The sequence below is a fragment of the Danio rerio genome, chromosome 9 (assembly GCF_049306965.1).
Source record: "Danio rerio strain Tuebingen ecotype United States chromosome 9, GRCz12tu, whole genome shotgun sequence".
Lineage (NCBI taxonomy): Eukaryota > Metazoa > Chordata > Actinopteri > Cypriniformes > Danionidae > Danio > Danio rerio.
Window position 1 is genome coordinate 55,910,001 of NC_133184.1, and position 27,500 is coordinate 55,937,500.

The following is a 27,500-nucleotide window of genomic DNA, read 5'->3' on the forward strand; positions in this document are numbered from 1 at the left end:
ATCCTTGTATCTTTCACTGCTGCATATTGTAAATGTCTGTAAAGCGCTTTGAGATGCTACCTTTAAAAGGCATTATATAATAATTAAGTTTATATTATTATTAATATTATTATTATTACTACAATACAAACTAAAGCAGGGGTGTCTAAACTCTCTTCTGGAGGGCCGGCATCCTGCAGATTTTAGCTCCAACTTGCTTCAACACACCTGCAAGGAAGTTTCTAGAATGCCAGGTAAGAGCATGATTAGCTAGCCCAGGTGTGTCTGATTGGGATTGGAAGGAAAGTTTGCAGGACACCGGCCCTCCAGGATCGAGTCTGGACATCCCTGAACTAAAGGCTTATGAGGGAATGAAGGAAGAATAAAAATAGACTTTTATGATTGCACTGAAAAAAATATCAGTTATGCACACAGTTACTGTATTATTAAGAGATTGTAGTGAATTGCATTATGGGATGTTGATCTCTGCACTGCCCATTTTTGATGTTAAAAAGTCAATTCAATTCAAAAGTCAGTTCAACACAGTGACTATAAAAGATCATAAATGTCACTTTTATAAACTTTTCAAGGTTAAAAGCTGCTGGAAGTAGATCAAGCTCCCATACAGCAACTTAAAAGTGTAAACATAAGGGGGAAAATAAAAACAAGAATCACAAAATATGGAAAACTTCTAAATTATGGATATTTTTTACAGTGTACTACAATAATTTGATAAAAAAAAATAGAAGTTATAAAAGTAGCAGCTTATATTACGCATGCTATTATGCTTGTGTTCATGTTTCGGTAACCATTTTCTAGCATTTATAGAATGTTTTTCATTAAAATAATAAACAAACGTTAAATTAGAGATATACAATACAGAGCTTTAGTATTAACACAGAAGCATGCAGAAGGACTTTTAATTTGTCAGTAACCTGGGTCAAACGCTTTCAGAGAACTATATGCTGTTACAAAAGCAGCGCATTTAAGTTCTGTTTTCTTTAAAAAGAAAATAAATAAACAATCTTTACTGCCTAAATAAAATACGATGTAAAGTGGGTCTTAGAATGTACAAGAAGCACTGCGTAAAATTACTCCACATAGAAATGCCAACTGGCCCAGCCAGGGCTCGAACCAGCAACATTCTGGCTGTGAGGCAATTGTGCCACCCACTGCGTCACCATGAAGCCCATTATAAAAATCTATTCGACCTAATTATTATTAGTTGAACATGTAATAATTAATATTAAATTAATGAAATAAGCTAACTAATAAAAAAAATAATTACTTAAATTTTAAGTAGTAAACCTAACACTCGGGCCCTCTATGGAATGCAAGAGTGGCAGTGGAAATGTTTGGAGAACAAACATTAAATACATACATTTATTTTATATAAACTACAAGGGAGTGCAATGGGTCAGTGGCTGAAAAAAAATCAAATAAACAAACTAAATAAAAAAAGAAAATAAAGAAATAATTTCATTTAAAAATAAACTAAGAAAGAAAAAAAAACTAAACAACATCGCTCTTACCGTTTTCAAACACTTGGTGGCAGTGTTTACTTCATAAAGCAGCCTACTTTTTTTACATGCTGTACTGTTAAGAAAAGAGTGTTCATGTTTTGGAAGAATGCTTTAGTTGTTTGCACTTAATTAAAAAAACAGAAACATATACATATATACATATATATATATATATATACATATATATATATATACATATATATATATATATATATATATATATATATATATATATATATATATATATATATATATATATATATATATATTTATTTTATTATTATTATTTTTTTCATTCTCTTGTCGGCTTAGTCCCTTTATTAACTCGGGGTCGCAGTTAAATGAACCCAGTGGAATGAACCGGCAACTTATCCAGCACATGTTTTACGCAGCAAATGCCCTTCCATCTGCAAGCTATGTATATATATATATATACTCAAATTTACACTCAAATGTGCCAACTAAATCTATTTAAAACAACAAAATTAACAACAAAAAGACAATTATTTTGGTAATGTTACAGATGCGCATGTGTTTCCTCTGTAGTTATTTATCTAATTTCTTTTTATTATATATTTTACATGTATTTGTATTAATTTAATTCATGTTTTGTTATCCTAATTATTATTCTGTTTAGATTATTTTTGATTAATTTGTTTTAAGCATTAAAATACACATTAATATGCTAATGCTTTAATTGTTTGTGATCATTTATGTTGTTTTGGGAACCAATTTCTAACATTTGAAGAATAATTTTATGAAAACTATAGACAATCAGTGTGGGTATTTTGTCTTTGTTTTTTCTAGCAATTCATTTATTTTCAGAATTAGTATTTCTACATACTTTGTATTTATTTAATTTATGTTTTTATTCAAATTTTCATTATAGTTGGTTTGTACATTTGTTCTTCTGTTTAAAAGTATAAAATACATACTATACATAACATATACACTCTCAGGCTAGTACAGTACACCTTACTAGTAATATTAGTATAAAAATTCCTCAGAGATTTTGCTCCATATTGACATGATAGCATCACAAAGTTGCTGCAGATTTGTCGGCTGCACATCCATGATGCCAGTCTCCCGTTCCACCACATCACAAAGTTGCTCTATTGGATTGAGCTCTGGTGACTGTGGAGGCCATTTGAGTACAGTGAACTCATTATCATGTTCAAGAAACCAGTCTGAGATGATTCACGCTTTATGACATGGTGTGTTATCCTGCTAGATGTAGCCATCAGAAGATGGGAACACTGTGGTCATAAAGGGATGGACATGGTCAGCAACAATATTCAGGTAGGCTGTGGTGTTGACACAATGCTCACTTGTTACTAATGAGACCAAAGTGTGACAAGAAAATCTCCCCCACACCATTACACCACCACCACCAGCCTGAACCGCTGATACAAGTCAGGATGGATCCATGCTTTCATGTTGTTGATGCCAAATTCTGACCCGACCATCTGAATGTGTCAGCAGAAATGGAGACTCATCAGAGCAGGCAACGTTTCTCCAATCTTCTATTGTCCAGTTTTGGTGAGTCTGTGTGAATTGTAGCCTCAGTTTCCTGTTCTTAGCTGACAGGAGCGGCACCCGGTGTGGTCTTCTGCTGCTGTAGCCCATCCGCCTCAAGGTTGGACGTGTTGTGTGTTCAGAGATGCTCTTCTGCAGACCTCGGTTGTAGCGAGTGCTTATTTGTGTCACTGTTGCCTTTCTATCAGCTGGAACCAGTCTGGCCATTCTCCTCTGACCTCTGACATCAACAAGGCATTTACGCCCAAAGAACTGCCGCTCACTGGATATGTCCTCTTTTTCAGACCATTCTCTGTAAACCCTAGATATAGTTGTACGAGAAAATCCCAGTAGATCAGCAGTTTCTGAAATACTCAGAGCAGCCCGTCTGGCACCAACAACCATGCCACGTTCAAAGTCACTTAAATCCCCTTTCTTCCCCATTCTGATGCTCACTTTGAACTGCAGCAGATCGTCTTGACCATGTCTACATGCCTAAATGCATTGAGTTGCTGCCATGTGAAATTTGCGTTAATGAGCAGTTGGCCAGATGTACCTAATAAAGTGGCCGGTGAGTGTATACTAATGTTTATGTTCATTTTTAATACTTGAAAAATGTTTTTGCAGTTTAGGTTTTATTAAAAATATAATCTCTTTCATTTCATTTCATCATTTAATTAATTTTACATTACTTTAATTTATGCTTTTATTCTGTATACATCATTTTTGGCTAATTTGTGAACTTGCTAGTTTCTTTACAGCATAAAAATACATACTATTAAACTAAATCATGTGCTGTTTGTGTTAATTTATGCTGTTTTATGAACCAATTTCTAACATTTTGAAGATGTTGTTTAGCTGTTCGGGTTTGATTAAAACTATAAACAAACATTCTGGAATGTCTACAGTTTTATTAAGAGCGAGTTGTTTGATTACTAGTTAGCAAATGCTCTGTGATTCAGCAATGACTTCAGCAGAGCACATAGAAATATAATTAATCTCCAGCATGCAGACTCCCCCCGGTGCGCCCGCATTTTGATCACAGTGCAATAATTAAACTCTGCAGCTGTTTTTTGACAAGTTGATAGCATGATCGCGTTTTGATTGTCCTGATTTTGATCTATTCGGGGCAAAACCTCAGTGTGTTTCTCCGTCAAAGCTCAGATCTGCTCATTTACACTCACATCACACAGAGTATCATCATTATCAGTAATATTATGTGTCTTCTTTTAAATGCGCCTCATTTACATGTCAGAAAAAACAGATTTGCAGACACCATTCGAGAAATATGGCATGTGCTTATTCTTTTATAAATGCATTTAATTTGATGTTGCTTTAATTGGATGAGATGAAAATAGGACAGTGTTGTATTGTTTTCATCAAGATGTGTGATGTGGATCTTCATGAATATGCATATGCAGCGAAGAAGCTCTTTTAAACACTTTATTATTGCACATTTTTGTTTTGTCTGTTTGAAGTGAATGTGTTAAGTTGTTAAATACAAAAGAAATCATTTGTAAAAAAGTTTATATTAAGGTTTAAATGTGAAAAAGGGCATGTTTGGGTGTGAAATCTCAAGAATTGAGGCGTTTATTAATCTTAAACATGCTAATTAAAATTTTGCAAAAGTGTAATTGCAGCACTTTTTTCTAAAACTCTCACATTTCTTCTTCACTCATACTTTCTGAACAGTGTTTGCTCATGATTCCACATACTTTTCCTGTGGTCCTGCAGATTATTTAGCATTTTAAAGTCTCCTACAGGTTTAAATGCATTTAAAGTAAGAAAACATTGTAATTTTCTCAGAATATGAATTTAATATTAGCATAATTTTGCTGACGATTTTGATATGATTCGTTTGAACCAATTCAGAGTTTAAGGTCTGTAAGTCCCTCCTCTTTTAAGCCAACTCTGCTCTGAATGGTCAGCTGGCCAGAGTCTGTTTTGATTGGTTTTTCCCTGTCTGAACTAAAAAGACAATTTTTTTGTATTTAATTTAAACCTCAATTTAATCTGTAGATGTTTACAAATGTAATAATAATAATAATAATAATAAATCGATTTTAATATATCATATATCAGTACATTTGTTTATTAATATTATCGCTGTTATTATTATTATTATTATTATTATTAATTTTAAAAAGCTAATCGTTAGTAATCGGTTACACTGTAAAAAAAATCTGTAAAATAACAGTTAAATGACTGTATTTTTTAACAGACTTTTTCCGTATACACGTATTACGGGTGTTTTTCCGTTTATATACATTTTCGAATTGCATTGTGGGAAGGGGATCGCAGCTCGACAGCGTTTGATGGACACCGGGACATATTTCTTCCTCTGTTTTTTCCCTGTAAGTACGATTAATAAAACATATAACAATATTTTAGTTAAAATACTGCTTTATTACCTTTTTATCGTTATTTAAAATGATTTTTGTCTTGTATGAAGCGCCCATGGAAAGTACAGCAGTGAATTACGTTTAATATTGTTAAAAAGATCACTTTATTTCATTAAGATCAAACTGAGCTATAAGTGGTTAAATGTAATTTAAACAAGCATTTACCTAATGATTTTTTACCTTTTTATGCGTTTTCCTCATCAGTAAATATGATATCTGTTCATTTACAGTTGTTTGTCCGTATTTTTCTAAACTGCCGTGCGCGGGAAATGACGTGACGTCCCAATCACCCACTCACTCCCTCTGCACCTGCGTGAGTCTGACTGGATTAACGGTAAACGTCAGCTTGTCTGTGAGAGTTTAAAAGGTATGTTAATTATTTAATAGAAATATAAATGTTTTCTTTGTACAGTGCATTGAACAAGAAGTAGTGTAGTTTGGTTGATATAAGTTACGTTACCTTTAATGAACACTAACGTTAACGTGTTTCAAACGCTCGTAACACCTGACCGTCTGTGTTTGTTTGCATATTAATAACTAATTTCATATTTTTACTGACGTTATCAAATGTTAGCTTTAGTTTGACCGACGTATTAAGGCTGTGTGACCGAGTTTCAGTGGAACGGCTTTGCTGGTTTTAAGTAAGTTAACGTTATAAGTTAGACTCGCGTGAATTGGAGGCATTTGTAACTCGGTATGAGGGGAAATACACACTCGTAAAGTTATTATTAGTGGTGGGCCGTTATCAGCATTAACGTGCTGCGTTAACGCGAGACTTATCGCGCGATAAAAAAAAAAAAAAAAAAATATATATATATATATATATATATATATATATATATATATATATATATATATATATATATATATATATATATATCGCCGTCAATCTATTCTCAACGTTGGGTTGGGAGCTGGGTGACTTTCATACTTTGATATTTTAGCGCGGATGTATACCTGACCGGTGAGCCGTCTGACAAACAAGTGCCCTTCTGAATCAAATAAGCAGGATGCCGGACTTTAACTGCAGTTCGGCAGTTTCACTTTAACTCATGAACATTTCATTCATCCCGCGTGACAAACTGGGGTAATAGACGCAAATAAGAAGCAAGAACTGAAGAGAGTGTTATGGAATTTAATAACGCTCGCCAAATGGAACGAAAAAAAACTTCCGCATTTCGCGACGTGTGTTTGTGTGTACAGAGATAACAGAGTGATACAGTTAGTGTGTGACATTTAAAAGTATTTATAGTGTTTACACTGTCATGCGTTTTCGGCCTCAAATACAACGTGTACCTTAAAGCACACAATTAAATGTTTGTTGTAGTCGAGTTGAACTGTCATTGATATTTATTTATTCACTTTTAAGAACCTCAAGGGCAGCTAATATGAAGATATAAAGATGAGTTGTTCTTCCACAGTCTTAAAATTCTTCAAACTAATTGTCAGTTCGATTCATTATAGCAAATAATACTTTCTTTACTATTAGGAGATCAGTAGTTTTATTTGAATGAAACCTTGATAATAGAGTGAACTACACATGGTGTTATCGCAAATGAAATCTTTTTATGTAGATTTTGAGTCTGAGTTTTTTGCACATATAAGGTTCACTGATATTTTGCTTTGTTGACTTTCAGGTTCTTTCATTTTGGTTATAAGTACATGTTACAGGTAAATTCTTAGATTCATTCCGAAACTGAATTTGAATTAATATGGACAAATGAAATAAAACACTTGGGATTTTAAATGTTTTCATTTTTTTTTTTATTATTATTCACAACGTTTGTGAAGTCTAAATGTAGACTGTCTCAAACTGAATGAGTGTTATTTTTGTTGTAGGTGTGTTGGTGTAAAAATTGATGCTGACTGGTTAGTACTGCATTTAACCATAACAATAATGATTTATATTTAGCATTGCATCTATTGTCATTTTACCAAGAATGTGTTTGCTCTTTCAGAACTCAGGCAGTTGTGGACCTTCTGTACTTTATACAGGAGATGACAGTAAACTTTCAAGTTTAAGAGGTAAAATGTTCAGGGTTTTTCTGTTTGATTTTGAGTGTTTTGTAGATATAAGGTTCACTGATATATGATATAAGATTTGCTTTATGTTTATGTTGTCATTTTGGTTATAAGTACAAGGTACAGGTACATTTTCACAGCAATCTAAATTAAAATCTTTTTGTGTTATTTACAAAGTTTAAAGTTTAAAAGTAGACTACGTGCTGCATGTTTCAAACTGAATGAGTGTTATTTTTGTTGTAGGTGTGTTGGTGTAAAAAGTGATGCTGACTGGTCAGTACTGCATTTTTTAACCAAAAAAATTAACAATGATTTATATTTAGCATTGCATCTATTGTAATTTTACCAAGAATGTGTTTGCTGTTTCAGAACTCAGGCAGTTGTGCTGGACCCTCTGTACTTTATACAGGAGATGACGGTAAACTTTGAAGTTTAAGAGGTAAAATGTTGAGCGTTTTTTCTGTTTGGTTTTAAGTGTTTTGTACATATAAGGTTCACTGTTATTTTCCTTTGTTGACTTCCAGGTTCTGTAATTTTGGTTATAAGTACAAGGTACAGGTACATTTTCACAGCAATCTAAATAAAAATATTAAATCTTACGTTCAATCCAAACTAAATTTGAATTGATATAGACAAATGAAATAAAATACAGCTGGGGTTTTAAATGTTTTCATTTTTTTTTTTTTTATTCACAAAGTTTGTAAAGTATAAAAGTAGACTACGTTGCATGTTTCAAACTGAATGAGTGTTATTTTTGTTGTAGGTGTGTTGGTGTAAAAATTGATGCTGACTGGTCAGTACTGGATTTTTATAAATAATACAATAAATAAAAATAAAAAATGATTTATATTTAGAATTGCATCTATTGTCATTTTACCAAGAATGTCTTTGCTCTTTCAGAACTCAGGCAGTTGTGCTGGACCATCTGTACTTAATACAGGGGATGACAGTAAACTTCCAAGTTTAAGAGGTAAAATGGTCAGGGTTTTTGTTTGATATTGATGCTTTTATTTTTATTATTTGGCAAAACCAATTACTTGAACCTATATTTTTACTAAGTGTTTACATGAACACATTTTGCTTCAGTAATTTTGAATTTTGTTAACATGTATTCAAACTAAAAAGTACTGGGTTGATGTGGGTGTTTTATCTGGATTTTTTAAGCTGCTACTGTAATCTGTTAAATGAACCAAGCCGTTATTTATTATTATTATTTATTTTTGCATCATTTGAAATGTTACAAGTTCTTTATTTTGGTAATGTCTGTTTAAAGTGATAAGGAAATAACTGGTCCACTGCTGAATTTCTTTTCTTTTCTCTCTTAGCCACCTGATGATGAGAGAGACAATTTCAATGTGGGCATCTTGATGGTGAGCCAGGCCTTCATGCTGATTTTGTAATAACATTATTTCAGGATGCAAAACTGGCTAAAATCAAATTTAAATTTCACCATTAATTGTATGATAGTGTGGTTGATTTAACATTTTATTTAATGTTGAGTTCATTGTAAAAAAAATTATTTAATTTTGGTTGAATAAATGCTGATTTTGGGACAGTTTTGTCTACTTATCATCATAGAATTAACATTATTTCAGGGTGGAAAACTGCCTAAAAATCAGTGGTGACTTTTTAACGTTGTTTCAATGATAGTTTGATTGATGTTTTAACATTTATTCAATGTTAATTCAACGTAGGTTTGCTCTCTGGGTAAGAACTAACTTAAAAAATGCGAAAAACTTATGTATGTGCCACTTGTCTTTTGTATCACATGTTATTGGCATGTTATGGAATTTAACTATGGCAAATAAGTGAGAGGAGATGGAAAGCTATGATGTCTACACGTTTTCCTGAAACATTTTCAAGGTCAATTCTTTCTTATATAAAGATAGTGGAAAAGAAAGAAATGTAAAACAAAATGGTTTGTAATTTTTTTTTCTTTCCTTTATTGTTTTTTTTTTGCCTTATTTTTGTTCTTGCACTATAATTATTTCTTATAATATTTGATTAAGTAAATATATATATTTTAATTTCTTTTCAATTATGTAGCAGACATGTATTTAAATAATTTTACATAATAATTATAATATTTATAATATTATTAATAATATTAATAATTTAACATATAGGTGTGCATATATGTACCCATATCTGTACATGTAATATAGGAAAACAGCCAATTTTATGTTTGTCTCATATTTCAAAAACCTATATTAAACCATATGTTTATATAGGTTCTTTCCATGTGGACGTGTACCAGACCCAACACACAACTCACTTTTCTTTTCTTTTTTTCAGAAGAAGAGTCCACAGTCACAATAACAAGATCATTGGGCTGTCCCCTAATTGTGGTGAGCTACATGTTTAGTCTCTTATGTGCTAAACATTATGTAGCCTAAGGAAGCAGCCCTGACTCGGGAGTTTATATGAAGGTATGTTTTTACATTTTTAAGTTTATTTCATTTTTATAAGACAAGTAAGTTGCTACATGTTTGTTGTATTTACAACAGGAGCATGCTGAGTAACTATCCAGAATGTAGGTCCAAAGCAGAAAAAAGAGCACCAAGCAGAAACATACCATCTAAACTCCTTCGATTCCTGTCAGACCAGAAAGACTTTCAGAATCCTTGGAAGATTTAAAGGTAATTAAGCACACTGGTAATACTTTATAATAACTAAACACTATTGATTAATTTATTAAGCATTAGCAAAAAGTTCTGTTAAGCTTTAACTCTTCATTAACAGACCTTAGTATACAGTTTATAACTACAACTGCAAATGCTGTAATCTTGACTTATAAGCACATCTATAATGTGCTTAATGATTTTGTTTTTATATTTTGTTAATGATTAATTTTTCATTACTAAATTTAGTATAGCATTATTTACAAACCAGTGATTTAAGAATAGTTGGTGTATTTTTTTTTCAAATCATTCAGAATGTGTAAGTAAATGGTTAATAAACTATTCAAACTAACATTTATATATCTTATTATTCAGGCATATAGTGATAGTTGGGCAGCACAGTGGCTCAGTGGCTAGCACTGTTGCCTCACAGCAAGAAGAGCTCCGGGTGCTCCGGTTTCCCCCACAGTCCAAAGACATAAGCTATAGGGAAATTGATTAACTAAATTGGCTATTATGTATGAGTGTGTTTGTAAATATGTGTGTATAGGTGTTTCCAAGGGCGTACTCATGCTATGCACAGTTGCCTTGAAACTGGAAGCGTGCTTGTCTCCCCCGACGACCCGCACTCACATTGCATTCGAGCCTGAGCATGCTTACATCATCAATAATGCACTGTTCAGTTTAACAAGTGCTCTCACTTAGCACAGTGGAAATTTCTTTATATTGTTATATCGTTTTAGTTGTTCAATATGCAGTGACACGCAGTCAAATATTTCGCCGAACAGATCAGCCACTTTTGACGCTCATAAACAATCAAAGTCAACGTGCTGCAGGTACTAGGAGGTTTGCTAAAGGTGCAGCTGTTGTGCAGTGAGGGGTTTGTGTCTTTAATCTATGACAGTTTGCAAGGGACTTTGATTTAGATAAATTAACCACTATTACTGTTCAATGAACGCAAACCCCTTACTGCACCACAGCTGCGCCTTTAGCAAACCTCCTATTCCTGCAGCACAAGGAATTTATGATTGTTTATTAACATCAAAAGTGGCTGATCTGTTCGGCGAAATATTTGACAGTGTGTTACTGCATCCCAAACGACTAAAACAATATAACTAAAGAATTCTCCTCCGTGCTGAGAGCACTTCCTAAACTAAACAGCGCATCATCGATGATGTAAGAGTGCTCAGGCTCGAATGCAATGTGAGTGCGGGACGTCAGGGGAGACGGGAGGGAGGACAAGAGTGCTTCAGCCTGGTTCAAGGCAACTATACATAGTGTGAGTACACACTAAGCTGAAGGAAAATACATGAATCAATAGTAATTGTAATACTTGTATATAAAGTATAAAAAATAAGTATATAAAGTATATACAATACTTATTTTAATAAGTGCTTTTGTTAACTTCATCCAGTTTTGTAGCCTAAAGTGAGGATTGTTTATGCTCTGTAAATCCCCTTACAAATCACAATTAAAGATTCAGTTATATTCTAAAAATAAAATTCATTTTATTGTATTAAATGAAAAATAAATCTTATCTAAAATAAAATTACTGTACAGTTTAAACATAGCTAAATAACACTGAAATGTTGCATCGTAATATATCATTAAATTATTTTATTGTTGTTTTATCCAGTTTTATGTTATATTTTGGCACTCCTGCTATTCAGCAAGGTTTCATATTAACAGTAATTACATTTTTTAGATAAGACTGTAATGATTTATTGTTCATTTGATACTGAGCCTTTAACTGTCATTTATAAGGATTTATAAATCATAAATAATCCTCACTTTAGATTAGGCCACAACTGGAAGAAGTTTTGTAAATAATGCAATATTAAATATATATATATATATATATATATATATATATATATATATATATATATATATATATATATTTATATATATTATTTTTAATCTATAAATAGTAATGTAAAATCAATCATTAAAGTTTGATAACACAATTATTAAACTGTAGCTGTAGCAAATTTTGTGCCTGTATTTATAACCGACTGCTAACATCTATTAATGTAGAGTTAATGCTTAACAGATAATGAGTTCACTATTTGCTAATGCTTCATAAATGAATCATAGCCTGTAGTTATTATAGTGTTACCAGCATAGTTTGTTTATATTACTGTTTCTCTCTTGCAGTATTGTTCCGAATATTGTCAAAAGTACCTACACTTTATTTTAAAAAATCTTAAAGTGATTTCTCACCCAAAACTGAATAATTGATCATTCATAACTTACCTACTCTCTTGACATTTTAAACCTGTATGACTTTGTTTCCTCTGCAAAACACAAAATACCATACTTTAAAGAATGTTGCTCCTATTTTGTTCTGTGGAAGTATGTCAGTCAGACAGGCTTGAAATGACAAGAGTGAGACAAGAAGATGATGATAAAACTTCCATTTGTGTAAACTATTGACATGCAAGGAATCACCCCAGTTGTAAGTGAAATGTCATTAGTAATGTTTTTTTTTTTTTTTTTTTACAGCCATTGAAGTATCAGTATTGGAGCGGAAGAAGACCCAGTTGTATCGTCTGTTTCCTGCCATCTTGCAGTTAACCTGGTTTCTTAATGTAAAGTACTTGTAATTTGCCCACTTGTCCCCAATTATCTTAAAGCTAACATTTAAAACTAATTTGCTTTGAGATTATTTGCCTAGACTTCTCACTGTGTGATTCACATGTCAATATGTATTATTGTGTGTATAACTAGCTATTTGGAATTCAAATGATTTGTATTCATTAAAGAATCTGTTTTAATTGCAAAGTTGTTTTTGTACTAATCATTGTAAGTTCACAGTTAACAAACTATTTACTGCTTCTCTACACATACAGTATAGAATACATGTTTTGTTTTACTATGGTAAACCATTAATAGTGTATTTCCCATATGTATATGTTTATTCTTACCAACTGCTATTTCTATGCTGCTTGAAGAGCATTAAATTAGTAAAATAATTATTTTTTTTACAGTAGGTATCCCATTAAAACAAAGAATCTGTTCATTTTTTCACTGTATATATACACTATTAAAAAACAAAAAAGTCCTCGTTTTACAGTCGGTATACTATTAAAACACAGAATCTGTCTGTTTTTTTTACAGTCGGTATACTATTAAAACACAGAATCTGTCTGTTTTTTTTACAGTCGGTATACTATTAAAACACAGAATCTGTCTGTTTTTTTTACAGTCGGTATACTATTAAAACACAGAATCTGTCTGTTTTTTTACAGTAGGTATACTATTAAAACACAGAATTTGCCTGTTTTTTTACAGTAGGTATACTATTAAAACACAAAATATTTCCGCTTTTTTACTGTTGGTATACCCTTAAAAACACAGAAAATAACCGTTTTTTTATATAGAAAACCCTTAAATTACTATAAAATGGTTCGTTATTTTACAGTAGTTTAACCGTCAAAAAACGGATATTTTTTAGTTTTTTTAATGTGGACACACTGTCAATTAACAGAAGTTTTCCGTTTTTAATTTACGGTAAAATATTTGTGTAATGAGCTGCCAGTACATTTTACCGTTTTTTTACGGAATTTTTTTTTAGAGTGTAGCAGCAAGTATTGTGCATCACAATTTTCTCGAAATATGTATTTAATATTAGCATCATTTTGCTATGATTTTAATACGATTCAGTTCTGTTTATGTTAATAATAATACTAAATAAATATAATAATAATATAAATGATAATAATAATTATTATTATTATTATTATAAATATAATAATAATAATAATAATAATAATAATAATAGAGAACCAATTTTAAGTTTAGGATTTCTTCTTACGTACTGCTTAAAATTTACCTTACATTAGTAGACTCATTTTTGTTTTAATATTATTGTTAGTATGGGGCTGCTTGATGGCGCAGTGGGTAGCACATTCACCTAACATCAAGAAAGTCGCTGGTTTGAGCCCCATCTGGGTGTGTGTGTGTGTGTGTGTGTGTGTGTGTGTGTGTGTGTGTGAGAGTGAGTGAGTGTGTGTGAGTGTGAGTGTGAATGAGACTGTATGGTGTTTCCCAGTGATGGGCTGTAGCTGGAAGGGCATCCGCTGTGCCAACCCCAGCTTAATAAAGGGACTAAGCCGAAAATAAAATGAATGAATGAATGAATGAATGAATGAATGAATGATTGTTATTGTCCAGTATTAATCCAGTTATCAGCAAGTTTGGCACAACCTATTGGTATCGGCAAAAAACAATATCGGTTATTCTCTAATAACAATACCGCCCAAAATAATTGTGATGATTGATTGAATTGGTCAACTTTAGTGTTGAATTCATCCAACTTTTGGGTGTTAATTAATATAATAATATAGAGGTTATAAGTTTTTTATACTATATACCTAATTTTATTTTTCATACTTTATATTTGTTCTTTTTTTTCAATATCCAACATTTGTCTCTTTTTTTTTTATTTTACTTTGTCATTATTTTATTCCATCATTTATTTCCTATTGACAATATTTCCTTTTTCATTTAATTATTTGCTTGACTGTGTATATAAACTTTCATTTTCCTTCGGCTTAGTCGCTTTATTCATCAGGGCTCGCCACAGTGGAATGAACCGCCAACTTATCCAGCACGCTTTATAGGTGATGCCCTTACAGCTGCAACCAAGTATTTGGAAACATCCATACACACTCAGTCACACTCATACACTACAGCCAATTTAGTTGATCAATTCCCCTATAGCGCATGTGTTTGGACTGTGCATGGGGGAAACCGGTGCACCCAGAGGATTCCCACGCTAACACGGGGAGAACACACTGTTAGCCCGGATTTCATGTCTAATTAATTAAGTGTAAGGTACTTAAATAATTCAATATTTGGTTCATTACTATAACATTTCAAGTGACTTCTACTTTTTTGTGGACATAATTTATTGTATGAATAATTTTAAGTTCAATAGACTAATGTTTTAAAAGTTTTTGACTGATCACGTCCCCTGCCCCCAACCTGATTTGCTCAAGCAACGCCATATTCTCGTGGTTGCAGTAGCGGGTAATTTCAAGCTTCTGGTGAGCAGACTGTAAACATTTTATCCAGGCTGTTTGTAAATACCGGAAAACACTGTTTTAAGTATGTTTCGTTTTAACTCATGAGCGGGTCCCGTTTAAACACTTGACGTGTGGATTCGGCAGGTGAGTTCCTGCAAGATTTTCACTTCTGAAATTGTAAGTGGTGGACACGATCCCTTTTAATATGTCTGTAAAGTGTGTTCTGCAGACTACTTACTGCGCGAAAAGCATGCTTTAAACGAATTGACAACAAGCATTTTTTTTTTTCACACGACACATTCAAAGCTGACGCGGTTTCATTTGTTTGCCCCTGCCTGGATGGTTGACATGGAAACGGCGCCAAGTTTTAACTCTAAATAAGTGACACATATTTAAAGCATTAGGTGTATTCAACTTATACATATTAGAACAGCTCTTATCTTTTAAGCAGAGCTCACTCAAGTTTTTTTTTAAGTATACATTACTTAAAATTTTTAGGGCAACCAGTTTCCTCTTATTAATTTATTTATTTTTTAAAGTAAACTCAACTTATCCGGGCTTAGAGTGCATGCAAACTCCACACAGAATAGCCAACTGACCCAGCCAGGACTCAAACCAGCAATCTTCTTGCTGTGGGCTGACAGTGCTAACCACTGAGCCACCGTGTCGCCCTATATAAGCATTTTATAGCATTTAGATAAGCGAACAAATCAAATAAAATGTAATAAATTTGAATTAGACTTTATCCATTTTTTCAGCCCTATACTTTACATGTGCATCAGATGTTTAGAAGTAAATCCTGAACTACTCAAGTCTTTGAATCTCTATTTTCTTCCATTACAAAAGCATCTCTTTAATTAAAATGCTAGATTTGCCATTTTAAAACGCACTAAATATTATGAACACTGTTTATTTCACTGCAAACCCAAAGAGGCTGAAATCTCCTGCAGTCATCTGGGGACAGCTTAACATTACACATTCTGCAAATATAATGACACAAATTTGGCTAAAAACTGTTTTTTAAGGTGCAAGATTGCCATTTATTTTCAGTAAGTACTGCAGGATCTGCTCCTCCTGGGTCTCACTATCGCCTGTAATAACATGAAAAACACACACTAGAAAGCTGAAAGGCTGTTTTTGCTCATTCAGTTGTTGATACGGGAGAGAAAAACATTCATTATAAAACTATTTCAGCTCCTAATCTTTCAATTTACCCACTTTAAAACGTACCTTGATTAATTTTGTTGTTATTTTTTTTCCTTTAGCAGGGAAACCTCTTGAGATTTGTAATCTCGAAAAAATAAAACTAAAAATACACATCATAGATGACATTTCAGAATAAATCTCATAAGCATCATATAATCGTACCACCAGAACAAAACCAGGATCCAACATAAAATATGCAGTAAGATTATAAATGGTTTTAGGACATGATGTATCTATTATATGATTATGCAATAAATTAAGATAAAGCACATACTTTTAGCATTGGCTATACTGTATATTTAAGCTTTTTTGTTTTGAGTGAAAAAAAAAATCTTAAGTATTTTTATTTTTTTTAAATTATATTTAATTATTATAATTAAAATTATGAATTAATAATTAAATAATTAAAATTAATACAATACTAATAGGCATGAGCCGGTATAAGATTCTGACGGTATGATAACGGTATTGTGATTTCTGCTCTAAAATATATTCTTTTTAAATGTCTGGGCAAAACACAAAAACTTTTCCCCCTTTGTACACAATATATTTTGATTTGAGGAACATTTAAAACATTTTGGAGATTTAAACATGTCAGATTAAATAATACAAAGGAACTATTGACTTCTGCTGTCTTCATTTGTTTTAAAAACATAGATTTTTTTTTACAATTTAAAATGGCATCTTGGAGATCTTTTCTGATGGAGATACTGTTGTTCTTAAAAACAAACAAAAAATAAAACAATAAAATAATAATAATAATAAAAAAAAGTCTTACTTATACCTTAGGAATGGTATAGCAGAAAATTTTGATGGTCTTTTCCAAACCACGGTATACCTTGAACACGGTTATCGTCCCATGCCTAAATACTACTTTAAAAAAAATAAAAACAAAGATAAAAAATAACCTTGATTATTATTATTAATACTATAAATAATAATAATATTAACAGGTCCAACAATAAAGACTGCCCAATGGCCTGGGGCAAGCTTGAGAGACGCTCGGGATAGTAGACAAGATCACTACTGGCCCGATTGGGCCAGAGCTGCCTCGTCACTAAAGTTTAATTTGCCTGTGACAGTGCGACTATTTGTCAATTGCTTGCAGTCTTAAAATCGAGGAATAGTTTGTGCTTTTAAGCCTTTAAATGCTACCTTCTCTGTGATGTTGTAAACACCATATTGCTTTTTTGTTCCTCTTATCTGATTGGATGTTGTGAGCATGTTATGTTTGTCTGTAACTTGGTAACCAGTACAGCGAAACATAGCAACATGGGTGCAAATATGTGGGTGCAGCACAACAAAAAAAATTAAGCCAGGTTTTGCACATTTTGTCGTCAGTCACCTTTTGTTAAATCATTAAGAACTGCAATAAAATAACTGTACATTTTCCATACTGCTCTTTGTTTCCGTAAAATTTTGCATTTATTAATTAATAACTAAAATGAATGATTGTTAATAAAATTTTGGCGGGGCAAGTAAAAATCTGAACCAGTAGAAAAAATCCTTAGCATTGAACCCTGATTAATAATTTTATTAAATGTATTTAATATTTTTAAATAATTTATTGTAAAAATTGTCAATTATTTACAAAAAATTAGTATTGTAACTTGTTGTAAAAATTACATTTATTATTCCAAATAATAGTAATAATTTTATATAACTTAAAGTAAAAATATTTCATTAAATAATGATATGTTTAAGTATAATATTATTCGTTAATTAATGATATATAACAATAATAACAATAAACTAACGTAAAAAAATGTTAATTCATATTACGTTTATTATTATTATTAATAATAATAATAATAACAATCATCATCAATAATCATAACAAAAAAACAACAATAAAAAACAAATGTAAAAATATTAAATTAATTAATAATATTGTTTATTAATAATAAAATAATAATAATAACAGCATCAAAAAACTATGTTAAAATATTTAATTAATAATATTATGATTAATATTATTTATTAATTATCAATTATATAATAATATGAATAAATGTTCAATAACCATATAAAAATGTATTAATATTTTAAATAGTGATAGTACAATTAATAATACAATAATAATAATGAATATTATCCTTAATAATAAATAAATAAATAAAAACACTAATGAAAAAATATTCACATTATTAATATTATTATAAATTAATTAATTAACAAATGAAAACATTAATGTAAAAATTTTCACATAATTAATATTATTATAAAGTAATTATAAATAAATAAATAAATAAATAAATAAATAAATAAATAAATAAATAAATAAATAAATAAAAAAGATAAATAAATAAAATGCATACAAGTTTTTAAAAAAAACAATGGTTTCAAACTCTTGACTGGCAGTGTTTTTAGTCATTGGTCAGTGATAAATTATATGATCAACAATGTCTGAATAAGACTCTTGCACTGGCAAATCTACTATAACAATAATAGTGCACAAAAAAAGCTCACATACTTCACTACAAAAGACATTTCAACAGCAATCTCTCCATTTCTTAGTGCAAAACAGCCCATAATGACAGAGCAATTTCAGAAACACCATCAACAAAACTACCTGAAAACATGAATTTGATTTGACCCTGCACTGCGGGGATCTAAAATGACTGCGATAAAAACATCTTCTTTATAAATGTCACGCTTGGCTTTGATAATCTACCTGCAGAAGTTCAGCATCATCTCTTTAATGGACACAAATATGAAACATAATTACCCTCCGTTTCAAAACTATTTCAGTGGCAGGGAAATAATTGAGCAATTTACTTTGCTCATAATGCATGATATGGATAAATTATCTTTCATTATGGATGAACAAACGGCGGGCTTGAATTGCCGAGGCCTGTTTTGTTTAATCTCAATAACACGCATGCACTTTATGAAGACATATGAAGACTTGCAGACTCATTTAGCATTTATTGTTCCCAGAGAAACATCATTAAATACATTTATAGGCACTAATATTTGTCCCTCGTACTTCTCTGCTCAACAGTGTGGCAGATCTGGAGCTTTTTATGGCATGAGATGACAAAATAAAATTATTTATTTGTCTGTCTGTATTGCAACTCAAACCACAGACTCTAAGGAATAAATAATAACAATAAATTTTCTAATAAAATATATAATATATGCATTTATTTATTTAACTTTGTGCTGGTGTCAAAATAAACGGCAATTAAATTAAATACATTAAAAACCAAGGTTGCATAATGCATATAAAACTAAATAAATATATTTCTTATATTTATAAATAATCATATAGCATCCTAATTAAATGTTTTCTGCTCAATGAATGGAAAATCAACTTCATTTTTCAGCACATGCATAAGAAAAAAAACTCCCTTAATTTTGATACGTTTATACAACTATACAAAATATTGAAACACCAAATATATGTATAAAATGAACAATTAATATTAAACAGTGCCCAGCATAATTAAGTACACATCTTACAGTTTTCTTGTTTAATTAAACATTTCTTCAGGAAGTTTTATAATAATATATTTGACATTGCATTAGTCAGAATTAAAGCAAAAAATAATAACAAAATAATTAAGACTTGCTTAATTACCCTAACCTGCCTAGTTAACCTTATTAAGCCTAAATGTCACTTTTAGCTGTATAGAAGTGTCTTGAAGAATATCTAGTCAAATATTATGTGCTGTCATCATGGCAAAGATAAAAATAAATCAGTTATAAAAACTACTATGTTTAGAAATGTCTAGGAAAAAATCTTCTCTCCTTTAAACAAAAATGGAGAAAAAAAACACGGGGGGCAATTAATACCAATAATAATTAATATCCCAATAAATATTTTAGGAGAAAATATAAAATAGCATTTTCTTCATCTTTATAATGAAGAAATAAATAAAGAAAAGTATTTCAAAAATTCAAGCAAGCTGCCATTTTGTAGTTTTTATTTATTTATTTATTATTATTTGGCAACACCTCATTTGATTAAAATTCAAAAGTATTATCTTAAAGTTGCAAAGATTATTGTTAAACTAGACACCGTTTAAAAACAAATACAGTAAAACAACAGGCATGTTAAATAACAATAATCTCCCATGATTAAAAAAAATTCTCTAAATATTATCAAATAAATAATTTACTAAATATTTTCTGTAGCTTTTAACTTTAAAAAAATTATATTTTTATAAATAAAAAAAACACCATTTGAACGGTATAACAAGAAAGTTTAGAGTTGAACCTTGAAACTTGTTATCGTCCCATGCCAACTATTCAAGCTGTAGTGTTTTTAACCATGGTTAATACGGCCCGCTGTCCTCTTTTCTGACCTATATGGAAACTCTAAGAGGATACAATAAGCCCATTTGACGTGTTATCGATCTTTTAGCCCAGTTGCCCTTCATATCCAATCGGAAATCTGTCATATCCGATCAGCGATGAACAATTACTGACAAAGAGACGATGCTTTGCTGCTCTTGTTATTCGCACGAGTGAAAACATCCCTTAAGGCCAAAGTGAAATGAAAGAATGAGACTTTTATTTATTTATTTTTGCTCCATGTTTCTTCTGAAAGCTTCTATATGATGAATGTTTCATAGCGTTTTTTTTATTATCATTATTGTCGCTTTATTCCGGTTCTGGATTTACACACACACATGCTTCATATTAAAAGTGTATGATGTGCGTATGGAAAAGTCCTGAAGCGGATTATTCCGGATGGATGACACAGTTTATGGATTTTTCAGTGCCTTTTTGTTTTTTGACATGAGACCTGAATGGCAGAATATAGGCACGGTAATTTTGTATTAGGGTTGACTACTATTAAAACCATAAAATTATTTGTCACTTGATGCAGGATAGATGTTAAATAAAATAAAATCAATATTTATCATTTTAAAATTCATTCATTCATTTTCCTTCAGCTTATAGTCCCTTATTTATTAGGGGTCACCACAGCAAAATGAACCACCAACTATTCCAGCATATGTTTTACATAGCAGATGCCCTTCCACCAGCAACACAGTGCTGAGAAACACCCAAACACACATGCACACGCACACGCACACACGCACGCACACACACACGCACACACACACGCACGCACACACGCACGCACAAACACGCACACACACACACACGCACGCACACACGCACACACAGCGGCCAATTTAGTTAATCTAATTAATGTGTTTGGACTATGGGGGAAACCAGAGCACCCAGAAGAAACCCACGCCAACACAGGGAGAATATGCAAACCTAATATTTCTTAAATGCCAACTGGCCGTGACTCAAACCAGCAACCTTTTTGCTAACTACTGACCCACGGGCCACCCCATTTTTAAATATTATAATATTCATAAACATTAATGATGGGTAAAGATTAATTGCATCTACAATAAACACACACACACACACACACGCACACATAAAATAAAATAAATAAAACAATTCTGTCACATAAAGAGAGAGAATTGAGTTTATTGCCATTTCAGCTGCTTTGGCAATTCTGTAGTTACAAAAATATACTAAAAATTAAGTTACCAACAGCAATAAATAATACGCAAGGTAAAATGCATAAATAATAATAACAACTAGATTATTAAAGTTCGTCGAGACAAACTTTAGGCTGGCTTGAGAAAGTCTGTTAGAAATAGTTTGTTTAATTTAAACAGTTTTAAAAAGTATGAAACAATGATAGATAGATAGATAGATAGATAGATAGATAGATAGATAGATAGATGATAGATAGATAGATAGATAGATAGATAGATAGATAGATAGATAGATAGATAGATAAAAGCAGTTTATAGATAGATAGATAGATAGATAGACAGATAGACAGATAGATAGATAGATAGATAGATAGATAGATAGATAGATAGATAGATAGATAGATAGATAGATAGATAGATAGTAAGATAGATAGATAGATAGATAGATAGATAGATAGATAGATAGATAGATAGATAGATAGATAGATAGATAGATAGATAGATAGATAGATAAAAGCAGTTTATAGATAGATAGATAGATAGATAGATAGATAGATAGATAGATAGATAGATAGATAGATAGATAGATAGATAGATAGATAGATAGATAGATAGATAGATAGATAGATAGATAGATAAAAGCAGTTTATAGATAGATAGATAGATAGATAGATAGATAGATAGATAGATAGATAGATAGATAGATAGATAGATAGATAGATAGATAGATAGATAGATAGATAGTAAGATAGATAGATAGATAGATAGATAGATAGATAGATAGATAGATAGATAGATAGATAGATAGATAGATAAAAGCAGTTTATAGATAGATAGATAGATAGATAGATAGATAGATAGATAGATAGATAGATAGATAGATAGATAGATAGATAGATAGATAAAAGCAGTTTATAGATAGATAGATAGATAGATAGATAGATAGATAGATAGATAGATAGATAGATAGATAGATAGATAGATAGATAGATAGATAGATAGATAGATAGATAGATAAAAACAGTTTATAGATAGATAGATAGATAGATAGATAGATAGATAGATAGATAGATAGATAGATAGATATAGATAAAAACAGTTTATAGATAGATAGATAGATAGATAGATAGATAGATAGATAGATAGATAGATAGATAGATAGATAGATAGATAGATAGATGATAGATAGATAGATAGATAGATAAAAACAGTTTATAGATAGATAGATAGATAGATAGATAGATAGATAGATAGATAGATAGATAGATAGATAGATAGATAGATAGATAGATAGATAAAAACAGTTCATAGATAGATAGATAGATAGATAGATAGATAGATAGATAGATAGATAGATAGATAGATAGATAGATAGATAGATAGATAGATAGATAGATAGATAGATAGATAGATAGATTAAAGCAGTTTATATATAGATAGATAGATAGATAGATAGATAGATAGATAGATAGATAGATAGATAGATAGATAGATAGATAGATAGATAGATAGATAGATAGATAGATAGATAAAACAGTTTATAGATAGATAGATAGATAGATAGATAGATAGATAGATAGATAGATAGATAGATAGATAGATAGATAGATAGATAGATAGATAGATAGATAGATAGATAGATAGATAGATAGATAGAATAAAGCAGTTTATAGATAGATAGATAGATAGATAGATAGATAGATAGATAGATAGATAGATAGATAGATAGATAGATAGATAGATAGATAGATAGATAGATAGATAGATAAAAACAGTTTATAGATAAATAGATAGATAGATAGATAGATAGATAGATAGATAGATAGATAGATAGATAGATAGATAGATAGATAGATAGATAGATAGATAGATAGATAGATTAAAGCAGTTTGTAGATAGATAGATAGATAGATAGATAGATAGATAGATAGATAGATAGATAGATAGATAGATAGATAGATAGATAGATAGATAGATAGATAGATAGATAGATAGATAGATAGATTAAAGCAGTTTATAGATAGATAGATAGATAGATAGATAGATAGATAGATAGATAGATAGATAGATAGATAGATAGATAGATTAATGCAGTTTGAAAAAGGATAGATAGTTTTGAGATCACAAAGTTAGATCTATTGTTAAGTCAATGACAGTCTTTTGCAATAAAAGTCTATGGGGCAGTTGTTGCTAGGGTGCAGTATCTGGTAGTTAGGGTGTGGCTAGAAAGTTTAAAGCTCATCAGTTATTGGCAGTTTGGTAGTCTGAGTTAAATGAGCTCAGCTATTAGTCTGTAAGACAGTCTAATGCAGAGTTATGAGCTCACAAAGTTTGATCCCATGTTAAGTCAATGAGAGTCTTTTGAATGGAAGTCTATGGGACAGTTTCTAGGGTCCAAAAGTGGTTGCTAGGGCGTGGCCAGAAAGTTAAAACCTCATCAGTTATTGGCAGTTAGGTAGTTTGAGTAAAATGAGCCCAGTTAGAAGTCTGTATGACAGTCTGATGCAGAGTTATGAGGTCACAAAGTTTGGTCCAATGTTAAGTCTATGGGATTTTTCCGACGGTCCCGGGACGTTTTTCGGAAAATCGAAAGTCGGATCAGTCGGAAAAGATATGGCATACCGAGTCAGAATAGTTTGGAGGTCTGGTGTGAGTTTGGTGGTCATAGCTCGAAAGCTCTAGGAGGAGATAGATTTTGAATTTTAGTCTCAGAAGAAGAAGAAGAAGAACTAGACAGTAAAGTTCGTCGAGACAAACTTTGAGGCTGGCTTGACAAAGCCTGTTGGTAATAGTTTATTTAGTTTAAAAATAGTTTGAAAAAGTATAAGTAGCATGTTATTAGCATGATTCTAGCATGAATTAGCATGATTCTAGCATGTATTAGCATGTTATTAGCATGAGTGTAGTACAAATTAGCATGTTATTAGCATGATTCTAGTATGAATTAGCATGTTATTAGCATGATTCTAGCATGAATAAGCATGTTACTAGCATGATTCTAGAATAAATTAGCATGTCACTAGCATGATTCTAGTATGAATTAGCATGCTACTAGCATGATTCTAGCATGAATTAGCATGTTACTAGTATGATTCTAGCATGAATTAGCATGTTATTAGCATGATTCTAGCATGCATTAGCATGTTACTAGCATGATTCTAGTATGAATTAGCCTGTTACTAGCATGAATCTAGTATGAATTAGCATGTTATTAGCATGATTCTAGCATGAATTAGCATGTTATTAGCATGATTATAGTATGAATTAACATGTTACTAGCATGATTCTAGCGTGAATTAGCATGTTATTAGCATGATTCTAGCATGCATTAGCATGTTACTAGCATGATTCTAGTATGAATTAGCATGTTACTAGCATGATTCTTGTAAAATTTAGCATGTTACTAGCATGATTCTAGCTTGAATTAACATGTTACTAGCATGATTCTAGCATGAATTAGCATGTTATTAGCAAGATTCTATTATAAATTAGCATGTTATGAGCATGATTGTAGTATGAATTAGCATGTTACTAGAATGATTCTAGTATGAATTAGCATGTCACATAGCATGATTAGGTGGTTGCTAGGGTATTCTGAGTGGTTACTAAGTCGTTGCTAGGCAGTTGCTGGGGTGTCCTGAGTGGTTGCTAGGTGGTTGCTAAGGTGTTGCTAGGCGGTTGCTAGGGTGTTCTGAGTGGTTGCTAGGTGGTTGCTAAGGTGTTGCTAGGTGGTTGCTAAGGTGTCCTAGGTGGTTGCTAGGTAGTTGCTAGGGTATTCTGAGTGGTTGCTAAGGCGTTGCTAGGGGGTTGCTAGGGTGTCCTGAGTGGTTGCTAGGTGGTTGCTAAGGCATCGCTAGGTGGTTGCTAGGGTGTCCTTAGTGGTTGCTAGGTGGTTGCTAAGGCGTTGCTAGGCAGTTGCTAGGGTGTTCTGAGTGGTTGCTAGGTGGTTGCTAAGGTGTTGCTAGGCGGTTGCTAAGGTGTCCCAAGTGGTTGCTAGGTGGTTGCTAAGGTGTTGCTAGGTGGTTGCTAAGGTATTCTAATTGGTTGCTAAGGCGTTGCTAGGCGGTTGCTAGGGTGTCCTGAGTGGTCGCTAGGCCATTACTAAGGCATTACTAGGCCGTTGCTAGGCGGTTGCTAGGGTAATTTGGGTGGTTGCTAGGCAGTTGCTAGGGTACCCTGGGTGGTTACTAGGCAAGCCTCACATACATGCTTGATAAAACATTTAAACTAAGTAAGCATGTCTAGCAAGTTACAGTACTTGGCTAGTCAATATTAGCATGTAGCTAATCACTGCTAGCATGTGTAGCATATAGGAAGTTCCGTTTGCTAGCATGAGTCAAACGAGCCAATCTCCAAGTCTCTACGATGTTCGGATGCTGAGATATAGCTGTTGATGAATGGTTGCTAGGGTACTTTGTTTTGTTGCTATGGGCGAGGTTACAAAGTGCACTTGAATGTGGTTGGCTGTCTAAGTCAAATGAACCAACCCCCATGTCTCTATGACACTGCTATGCAAAGATATGCATCTTGGCCTATTTTAATGGAAGTCTATGGAATCAATTTGGGGGCGTGGCTTGTGAGCTTCATTATCATATTGAGATGCTCATTGGTTGTCTGAGTCAGATGAACCATCCCCCAAGTCAATAGGACAATGCTAAGCAAAGATATGCATGTAGGCCAGTTATTAACATCAGTCTAGTATGAATTAGCATGTTACTAGCATGATTCTAGTACAAATTAGCATGTCATTAGCATGTTTCCAGTATGAGTTAGCATGTCATTAGCATGATTAGCATATGAGTAGAATGTTGCTAGCATGATTGGCATGTCATTAGCATGTTAGAATTATAAGCATTTGATAGCACAGCTAATTACTGTCTATAGGACAGTTGCTAGGGTGCAGTATGTGGTAGTTAGGGGTGTGGCTAGAAAGTTAAAAGGCCATCAGTGATTGGCTGCTGGCTAGACTGAGTTAAATGAGCTCAGCCATTAGTCTCTATGACAGTCTGATGCTGAGTTATGAGCTCACAAAGTTTGATCCCATGTAAAGTCAATGAGAGTCTTTTGTAATAGAAGTCTACGGGACAGTTGCTAGGGTGCAGTATGTGGTAGTTAGGGGTGTGGCTAGAAAGTTAAAACCTCATCAGTTATTGGCAGATTGGTAGTCGGAGTTAAATGAGCTCAGCCATAAGTCTGTAGGACAGTCTGATTCAGAGTTATGAGCTCACAAAGTTTGATCCCATGTTAAGTCAATGAGAGTCTTTTGTAATGGAAGTCTACGGGACAGTTGCTAGGGTGCAGTATGTGGTAGTTAGGGGTGTGGCTACAAAGTTAAAAGCTCATCAGTTATTGGCAGATTGGTAGTCAGAGTTAAATGAGCTCAGCCATTAGTCTGTAGGATAGTCTGTTTCAGAGTTATTAGCTCACAAAGTTTGATCCCATGTAAAGTCAATGAGAGTCTTTGTAATGGAAGTCTATGGGACAGTTGCTAGGGTGCAGTATGTGGTAGTTTGGGGTGTGGCTAGAAAGTTAAAAGCTCATCAGTTATTGGCAGTTTGGTATTCGGAGTTAAATGAGCTCAGCCATTAGTCTGTAGGATAGTCTGATTCATAGTTATGAGCTCACAAAGTTTGATCCCATGTTAAGTCAATGAGAGTCTATTGAATGGAAGTCTATGGGACAGTTACTAGGGTCCAAAAGTGGTTGCTAGGGCGTGGCTAGAAAGTTT

At 32.2% G+C, this 27,500-nt stretch overlaps 1 protein-coding gene and 1 long non-coding RNA gene across 5 annotated transcripts in view; one reads left to right on the plus strand and one right to left on the minus strand.

Annotated features, from left to right (window-relative positions):
• slitrk5b (SLIT and NTRK-like family, member 5b) overlaps window positions 1-27,500 on the minus strand; it is a 140,474-nt gene that overhangs the window by 74,210 nt on the left and 38,764 nt on the right. The gene's annotated exons all lie outside the window — the stretch shown is intronic.
• On the plus strand, window positions 5,283-13,062 carry LOC110438264 (uncharacterized). 3 transcript variants are annotated; one of them, XR_012385704.1, is made up of 14 exons: window positions 5,283-5,371; window positions 5,650-5,786; window positions 7,057-7,090; window positions 7,259-7,288; window positions 7,378-7,444; window positions 7,685-7,714; window positions 7,811-7,880; window positions 7,966-7,993; window positions 8,205-8,234; window positions 8,342-8,411; window positions 8,767-8,811; window positions 9,737-9,870; window positions 9,949-10,080; window positions 12,568-13,062. It is a non-coding gene; the product is annotated as an uncharacterized lncRNA (long non-coding RNA). The 3 variants fall into 3 exon arrangements; XR_012385706.1 differs by having other exon boundaries at window positions 9,740-9,870; XR_012385705.1 differs by lacking the exons at window positions 5,283-5,371; window positions 5,650-5,786; window positions 7,057-7,090; ... (2 more) ...; window positions 7,811-7,880; window positions 7,966-7,993 and having other exon boundaries at window positions 7,392-7,444.